We start from the raw sequence: 9,830 nt of genomic DNA on the forward strand, positions 1-9,830 counted from the left end.
CTATTTATATATATATTTTCAATTACAGGGATCATTGAGTTTATTTACCTTTTCAGCTGCAGGGACAGAAATTTGTGAGGTTAAATTACTTGGTCAAAGTTACAAGAATACCAGTTGGCAGAAATTGAATTAGCTTCCTTTGTATAAGTTATAACCAGTGTAGTTTTAAATGCTACAGGATGGGATAAGAGAAGGGTAGTTCATACTCCAAAATAAAAACAAAAACATAAAATATCCAGGATTGAATTCAATAACAAAGGAACAAGATTAAAAACAGGAAAATATAAAACTTTATCGGAAGGCATAAAAGAAGACTGGAATAAATGGAAAGGCATGTCAGTTTCCTGGAAAGATATGATATTGTTAAGATGCCAATTACATTCACAGTCACACATTTAATTTCAATCAACATTCTATTTTTTTCCTTTGTTAGAACTTGAAAGGCTGATAGTGCAGCTTATCTTAAATAATAATGTATGAAAATAGCCAAGGACTATGGCTAGAAAATAGAATAAGAACTTTCTGGAAAAGACAAAAAACATTGGGGAAATATCCTCTGAATCTATTGTAATTGAAATAGTATGGTTCTGGCATGCTCATTCTTAGATAATATTCTTGCTTCCCATTTCACTAAGAAAATAGAAGCAATTAGAAGGGATTTCCGTTATGATCTTACCATTAAGTATGTCAGCCTACCTGTATCTGATCCAAATTCTTTGTCTCCTTTCCTATTACTGTTGATAAACAGTTTATGTTTTTATTTCATACCCACTTGTTACTTTGCCTGTTCAAAGACTTTGCTTTAACAATTTTCTTTTTTCTCTCTCGTAGCATCAATTTCTCCTGCTCCACTGAATTATCTATCAGCATATAATCATGCTGTCATTTTGGCTTAAAAAAAGAAAAAAACAAACTCCCTTGACCCTTATTCTTCTCCAGTTTTTACCGCATTTCTCTTTTCCCTTTACAGCAAAACACCTTTAAAGAATTTTTGTAATCACTGATTCCCCTTCTCTTCTTGTTCTCTCTATAAATCACTCTGTCTTTGGTACCTACCACTTCATCAAAATAGCTCTTGTCAAATACATCAAAGACTTCTTTGCTGCAAAAGACAAGGGTCAATTCTTTGCCTTCATTTTACTCAGTGTATCAGCATTCTTTTTTTTTTTTTTAGTTTTTTTATTTCAGCATATTATGGGGGTACAGATGTTTAGGTTACGTGTGTTGCCCTTGGTTCCCCCCTCACCAAGTCCGTGTTTCAAATATGTCCATCCTTGGTGTAGTGCACATTGCACTCCTTGTGTATACAAATACCCGTCCCCATGATCACTCCTGTTTTAAAACACTTTCTGCATCTGGATTTTAGGAAACCATGTTATTGTTAGGATCTTCATCTAGTTTCATAGCTTTAAACAACATCTAAACATTTATGAATCTCAAAGTATATCTCCAGCCTATCATCTCACTTGAACTTCAGACTTACCCATCCATCCATTCAATATACCCAGTTGACTGTCTAACAGAGCTCTCAAACTTAACAAGCTCATACCTAAGCTCTTGAAATCTTGACACCCAAAACAGAGTCTTCTCACAGTCCTTTCTATCTAAATAAATGATGATTGCATATTATCTGCTTAGCTGCAACATTATGAATCATTTTCTGTGTTCCTTATTCTTCATATCAGTAAATCCTGTTGGTTTTGTTTTGAAAGCATTTATAGAAAAGCCTCTCTTACTATCACTCTCATTCAATTCACCATTATTTCTCCCCTGGATTATTGCAATAACCTCTCACCTATTTTTCCTTTTTATGCTTTAGAGGTATAGAGGCAAACCATACCACAACTCTAATAAATTAAAATATCTACACTAAAGAGGTTATCTAATAATCAATGGCTAATGTCATTTTTCTTGATGAAGTTGTGCACAGTGACAGAGCACTGATTTTGGAATCAGGAGGTGCTGATTCAAATTCAATTTCTACTATTTACTGTCAGTGTGACTGGGGACAAAACATGAAAATTTTCAGTCGGTGCTCCTGACTGAAATGGATAATAAAAAATAAAAATGGATGTCATTTGCTGTCTCTACCCCACAGAGATTTTGAGAGGATTAAACAAATACAGAAACGACTAGTATATGTGAAATTTGTGGACTGCTACCCAAATAAAAAGTGATAATATTTATAATAATAATAAATAATTGATAATATAATTACTATGACAACTATAAATAAACACACACTTTATAATATTTCTTCAGGTATCATAATTGATGAACAGTAATGTCAGAGTAATAGAAACCATTGTATAATAATCACTTCATAGAATTTGCTGCACAAAATGAATGGGGAAAGTGGGAGAAGAGTATAGTATATCCATTTTAGATAGGTTTGTAAAGATTTATTGGGCTGAGGGAGCATCTACAGTCTAGTAAATTGGCATTTGAGGGGTGTCACAAATAATAATGTATTACATCTTGCACTACAATGCACAGGTGTCCAAAGGCTATTACAATCCAAGAATTGCACTAAAATTGTATGAAGGTAATACCATGGCCACGATGAGAATGGTACTCAGAAAAGAGCTTTTTAAAAAATCTATTTAGTACAATCACTGCTACCTTTAGTCCAATAAAACCACAGCAACTCAAGAAATTAAATTCTGTGCTACCAATTTAGCCACTACTTCTTTAAGTAATAACTACAAGGTAAAATAATTATATATCAGAAGGGTGTCTGAAACTTTGTGCTTATTAGATTAAACCCATGTATGAGGGATTATTGAAATATGTTTAAAAATCTAGAAGATACCTGGTCTCTCAATATTAGACTACTTTTAGAATGACTTAAAAGAGCCATTTCTACTAAATTTTGGTATGAAATATTGTTTTGGAATACTTGGTTTGGAATATCCTTTAGGTCCCATGCACAAGCATGGGATATTTGATGTAAATCTTTTGTAGATTGTGCCTTTGCATCAGTTCTAGAGTAATATTTCTGTTATGTTCAACTGATTAATTACTTAGTTGAGACTTCCCTTAAACACAGGTTCAGTTCTGAATAAAAAGGAAATAATAAATCTGTGATGCTTTTCTATGCTACACTTAATTATATTCAGCATCATACCTTCTACCTTATAAAAAGATATTTTATAAGTTTAAAATGTTCAGTTATTTAAATAATTTTTTTTATGGGCAAAAAGTAAGGAACCAAAAGTACATTAAAGATGAAAAAAGGAGATCATAATTGTCATTCTTATAAAGCATCTTAGTTTTTATAGCAATTCCAATATCCGCTGGGAATTATGCTAGGTGTTGGAGACACAAATACGAGCAGAAAAGATATGGTTCCTGATCTGTTGTATTTTTGTGAAATATTCAGAAATATAATCTCTTATTTTCTCAAGTTTCCAGACTCTATTTCCTTCTCCTACTGCTTTTGAACCTTCCCTTTTTTTTCATGCATGCTTGTAAGGTCATGCTCACTTTGCATTCTGTTTCAAGTTGCCTCTTTTTAATGTGGGCATTTAAGTCTAGAGGGTATTTTCAGTGGTCAGTTTTGAAAGCTCATGGCATCCTGATGGCTTCAGCCCCTTTAGACCTCAAAATGGACCCCTTGCAATTACTCTTTTATTTTCGAAAACAATTTAAAATTTTCTCCAACTTTATTGGGGAGTTGAATATATTTATATAACATGATGATTTGAAATACATAAAACACGAAATGATTACTATGTGATGGCTATAGTTATTATATTGTATACTTGAAATTTGCTGAGAGAGTAGATCTTAGATCTTAAATGTCTTCACCTTGCAGTTACACTCCAGCTGAGGCTCTCCCCTTGACCCACTGTACTTTTCTCTGACTATCTAGTGGTTGCTTGAGTTCCTCTTGCTTTGTTTTCTCCTGCATAGCTGTAGACACCACACAGGTTTTTCAGTCGTCATGGTTTGTCCACTCCTGCCCATATTTGGGGTCGTGGGGTTACAGATACGTTTCACCTCTTTTTCTTGTTGATATTGTATGTGGGTTTTGATTTTTTTATTCTAGTTGCTTTCTTTCTTTTGGGGCAATTCAGGAAGATCCAAAAACACTGCCACTATTTCCACCTTCCTAGAATTCAAAACATGTATTTTTAAACTTGCCTGGACAAGTAGTGAATCTCTGGGGATGGAATAAAGCTAAGATTTATTTATACATATGCCAGAAGTTATAACTAACAGCACAGCTGGTCTGCACACAGGACTGGAAACTGTGAATCAGGCAGTTGTTTATCAATATCAGAATGTTTTTATTCTTGGAAAGCTTTCTTTCAGGCTGTTAAATCTACACTCACTAGCACTTGATGAATATGTATATGTACATATAGACTGCAGACAAAAAAAAAAAACAACACATAATATTTTGGAACCGAGATCCAAAAAGGGATTTTATGTTACCACCTGTGTCTAATTAAATATTTGTGGTAATTCAATGTAATTAAAAATTAAGCAACCATTTGGCACAGGGTAATGTATCATATTTTCTACATCAGTTATGTACTTCAATATGCTTCCTTGTTGATTGTTTTAACTTGGATTTGATTTTAACAACTTCTACTATTGTTTGCTCTAGTTCATTGAATTTTTACATTTAATATTCCCTCTGCTTGCATTTCTCTTACCTCTACTCATCCAGTTCATTCCTTCTCATTTTTGTACCTTAGCTTGAATGTCGTTTTCTCAGAAAGGCCTTTCCTGACAACTACATACTCCAACTTAAGTTAAAGTCAGGTTCTCCTCTCATTCTTTGTAATAATAATGAGTTCTCTTGTGACATCGAGAAAATATAAATGCTTAAGTTAATAAACAGTGAAGCACAGAGTTTCTTTATGATTTTCATACTTTTTTAACTGTGTGATTTTGAGAAATAAGGTAAGGTCAAGTATTTCTAAAGAAAGTATTAAGAATCACATAACACAGAGAGCTTCAACCACTTCTTTAGTGTCCGTGCGATATGAATCAATTGATGAGTTTGTTATTAGAATAGGAGTCATGGTCCATATCTTATGTCTCAGAAAATTTTTCATGTAACATTTAGTATTATTATTAATATTTCTGCCAGGCCTTCATAAGACATTTTTGCATTCTAAAAATACTTTCTCTCTTTTGGTATAATCTAATTTAGTGGATTTTTGCTAACTGCAACCTGCATAGACCTAATAAAAACACTAATTATTAGCTATTGAATGAACACACTATAAAACATTTAAGGGTTTTAAACTCCTGTGGCTTTCTATTGAGGTAAGAAGCATCATTGTGACAAGAGACCCACACAGCTCTTGATTATGTTATATAGAATGTGCATAACTATTCAGAATGTACTAATTATTGAGCAATTAATATCAAAAGTGAACTTGAGATTTATCTAAGGCATTTAACCATGTCTTTAGCATCTTATGGATTTGTCATCCTTTTAAAATAGCCCAGCTAAGTTTTCTAATAGTTGCAGAGCTCATCTGAAGCAGGGGCATGATATAACTGAGAATATCTGGGGCCCATCTTTAAATAATTAATGCAGTTTTTATCTTCCTTCTGGCCTATCATGGCACTACTAAGACATGGGAGTATCAGGAAAGGATTGGGTCTAAATATCAATTAGTTATCTCTGCCTCTGGCCATAGAAACCAGCTGGGGCAGGAGATAAACCTAACTCTATGCTGCTTCGAGGAGCTCTATTGCTCTCGCTGTTATCACAGAAACTCTATGCGGATGTTTTCTCAAACCAAGGCCACTGTTAGAAAATTTGAGCCTGATTCTTATTGATTATATGCTCTAATACTTCCAAATCTTCATACTATGTGCCTGGAACATGCCAAATCTCAGTCAAAGAAAGGAAAAATTATAAAAACAAAAACAAAAACGAAAACAAAAAAAACCCCTGAAGTTTATGAAACTGAGAAATACTTTCTTTAATGGTCAACTGTAGGTGGAATCAGGCTGAGAAAGACAGACAAAGAGTAGGGCCTTCGTAGACCATACTGCTCAGGTCAGTCAGAACAGACCAACAGCATGGTAGATATTTTCCTCCCTATTTCCAAAAAAAGATTGAGGAAGAAGTGACAAATGAAGAAGTATTTTCGATATAATTTGCACCTATCTCTTTTTGCTGACCCAGAGCAATTCTCAACTTGCCAGGACTGATCCACTATGTTTCCTTTGAATTGTTTGATAATATAAGCCATACCTTCTTTTATACTTTTTTGCATGTATGTGCTATTACAACATCAATACGAAATGAAAATAAGAAAAAATACTCAGGTTTATAAGCTCATGAATGGACTAATTGAAAACAACTAATTAACGTGAGTCTTGAGGAATATGCTATAGCAATTTACATCAGAACACTTGGAGTTAAATGGCTGAAAAATTCCAAATTAACCTGTTCCAATAATTCCTGATTTTTCAAGTTTGTGTTTGTACGTCCATATATATGAGCAGTCAAATATCTTTAAATTTAAATTATTATGTTGATTATTGTTTTTATTCATTTTCATGTTTTATGTTTCATATCTTCCTTGTTATATTTAGAGTCATTAAGCATAAAGCTTACATGGTTAAAACTGGAATTGCTATGAGTTTTCAAGTGCTGTCCCTAACTGCTGTTACCGTGGCTAATGACACTATAGAAAGCATGATAATCATGTAAATAAAAGAGCAAATTGGGTATTTTAACCAGAATAGTATGGATGAAAATAGGACTAACAAGCCTCTGTGGAAAGCCTATGTTTAAATAAGAAATGTCTCTCTTTTCTGGAAATGAGATTTTCCTTTAAAGGCATTGTTTGTGACTCTCCATTAACATTCAATGTTTGTATATCATGGCATTTAGCATACTCTTGGAGTGTGGGGAAACTTTGTCATAATGAAATGTCATTTCTTCCTAAAAGCCTTGCATATTTAAATCTGTGGAGGTAGTGAAGCAGATATCATCAAAATATCCCCTACTCTTGAAAATTAAATGCTTTTATTGATTTTTGCAAGTAGGCCGAAGTCAGCATTTTATCAAAATTTCTTATGGATTTTCCTCTATCTATAGAAATAAAGCTATTAACTCTTAGTTTGAGCTTTAGCATGTTTTCTTAACTTTGCTGAAATTTGTATTATAATGTTATTAAGTTTCTTGCCAGTAACTAATTTTAAGCCCTTTGAAATACTTCATTATTCTTTTTAACTTAAGTACAAGCTGTTAGGGCACAATGAGAGTTCTGGCATGTGCAGAATTGGAAAACCTTATTTTTAGGAATCTCTGTTTCAGTGTATGAAGCAGGGGTCAACATGGTAACCATGTTGTTTAACACATATAGGGCAATTGCATATTATAAAATCTGTTCTATCAGCTCTGCTGGTTATGAATCATTTGACTCTCAGTAACTCTCCTGAGCTTCTGTTTGTTCATGTAGAAAATGCAGAAAATAAAGAGCCCTGGAAAACCTGTCACTCAAGGGATATAAGGAGAAAATAGAGTAATTCATTTAAAAGTGTTTTGTAAACTATATAAAGCCAAAAAAGTCAGAGGCTATTGTCATTTTCAAACCAGAAGTAGTTACCAGCAAATTTAACTTGCATCTGGTAAGTTAGCTAGATATATCTAGAGGAATGCCACATCGTAGTCACTTGTCAATATAACCAAGAATTGAACTATGATTTTAACCCAGTGAAAGGTAGTTATACAAAATTCTTGACATAAATAACCTATTAGAAAAAAAAAGCACAATGGAAGAATCAGGGTTTTTTTTTATGGTTGTCATTGTTGTTCTTAATTTTAATGCAAAAGAGGGTATGAGCCAGCAGAAAGTTAAGAACTAAGTGGCAAAATAAATGGATATTATTTTCAGGACTAGGTCATATTCAGAAAAAGACCCTGAAAACTTAATTTTGGAGTCTTGAATTCTATAAAATAGTAATTGATAAAAGTAGGTAACAGTGGAACATATAAACAACAAAAAAATACCCAGAACATTCTTCATTATTGCTTGGATTTTGGGTTAAATGGGCATTGTACTGGTTATTGGAATTGTCTCAAAAATTACCATAAGGATGGAGAAGGACAAATATAAAGATTTTTCAAACCAAGATAAGTTAGACTTTAGAAGCTGAGAACTAAAGAACTTGGCATTGATTTATGTTAACACTTTAGAATTAATTATTAAGCAGTTGGTTCGAGTGTACTTAGAAAAGAAAATACTAACCATTAGCTAACATCTTTAGTAAGCTCAAGTCTTGTCAAATTAACCTGCTATTCTTTTCTAATGAATAATGAGGCTAACAGATGAGGAACTTTCCAGAGTTCTTATACATCTTGATACAAGCCAGGCATCTCACAAAGATTACTTATACAAAAGAAATAATCATAGGCTATATAATTATCACCCTTAAATGATCTCTTGGTCAGTTTATAAATGGATGTGGAGGCAACTAGTGCAAAGGTTATAAAACTTTTTTTGACTTACACTCAGCCAGGAAAAAAAAAAAAACCCTAATTAGTTCGCAGTCAGTGGAAAAATAATCTTTATTTAGTAAGAGAAGAACATGACTGTCTATCTATAAATCAATATTATAAAATAATGCCTTATAAAATTAACAATTACTCAATACTTTGTTTTTATAGTATATTGTGACTTGTTTAAACGGCAAAATTCACAAGCAGCATACCACAAGTAAGGTGCTATTGTAGGAGTTAATTTTGGTATAATTATATAATGCCTGTGTCAACAATAAGAAAATGTATGATTTGCAAGTAAGTCTGGATACATATAGTCTTATGCTCTAGTTGGAAAATCATGGGCTAATATGCATAAAAAGATTCTACTATACATTTTAGAGGTACCAAATAATTCCACCCAGCAATCTAATATTAATGAAATAAAATTGACACTAATTTAAAATGAAAAAGGGAGAATAGCAGCAAATGAAAACTATTATGATGAACAACTCAGGGCAACAGTGATAATCTATATTTAACATAGTATTTTGTTTGAGCATTTCAGGATTTCCAAAAATCTACATGTGAATTGATATATTAATAGTTATCTGTTGCTGTATAACAAATCAACTCAAACTTATTGGCATAAACACAACTATTTTATTATGGTTATGGAATTACTTTCAGGAATTTGGATAGGGTTTGTATTAGTTGCTTAGTGCTGACATAACCAGTTACCACAAATGTGGTGACTTAAAACAATAAAAATTTATTCCCTCGCAGTTCTGGAGGCCAAAGGTCCAATATCAATGTGTCTACAGGGCTGTGGTTGTTCCAAAGGCTCTAGAGGAGAATTTACTCCTCTCCTCAATTTCCAAATGGAAATTCTGGAGTTGAAAAGCACTATAACCAAACTGAAAAATTCACTAGAAGGACTCAACAGTAAATTTTAGTTAGCAGAAGAAAGAATCAGTAGCCTTGAAGATGGATTTCAAAAGAAATTATCTAAACTGAAGAAGAGAGAAAAAAAGACAGAAGAAAAATAAAAACAGAACCTCAGACATGTGGGACAATGTAGAGTGTTTCATCATATGTTAATAGAAGTTCTAGAGAGAAAGAAAGTGAAAGGAACAGAAAAATAAATTTGAAGAAATAATGTTCCAAAACATTCCAAATTTAATGAAAACCATTAATTTACAGATATAATAAGTTAATTAACTCTAGACAGGATTCATACTAATAAAAGGGACATTGTATTATCTTCTATATATTAACCCGTTCTTTGTGTTGTAAGTGCTTTATTGACTGCTGTGGAACAAGATCTGAATTTCACTCACATTTGCCATTGAGCTTCATTTTGACACAA

Source organism: Propithecus coquereli, unplaced genomic scaffold (genome assembly GCF_000956105.1).
Source record: "Propithecus coquereli isolate 6110/MARCELLA unplaced genomic scaffold, Pcoq_1.0 Scaffold382, whole genome shotgun sequence".
NCBI lineage: Eukaryota > Metazoa > Chordata > Mammalia > Primates > Indriidae > Propithecus > Propithecus coquereli.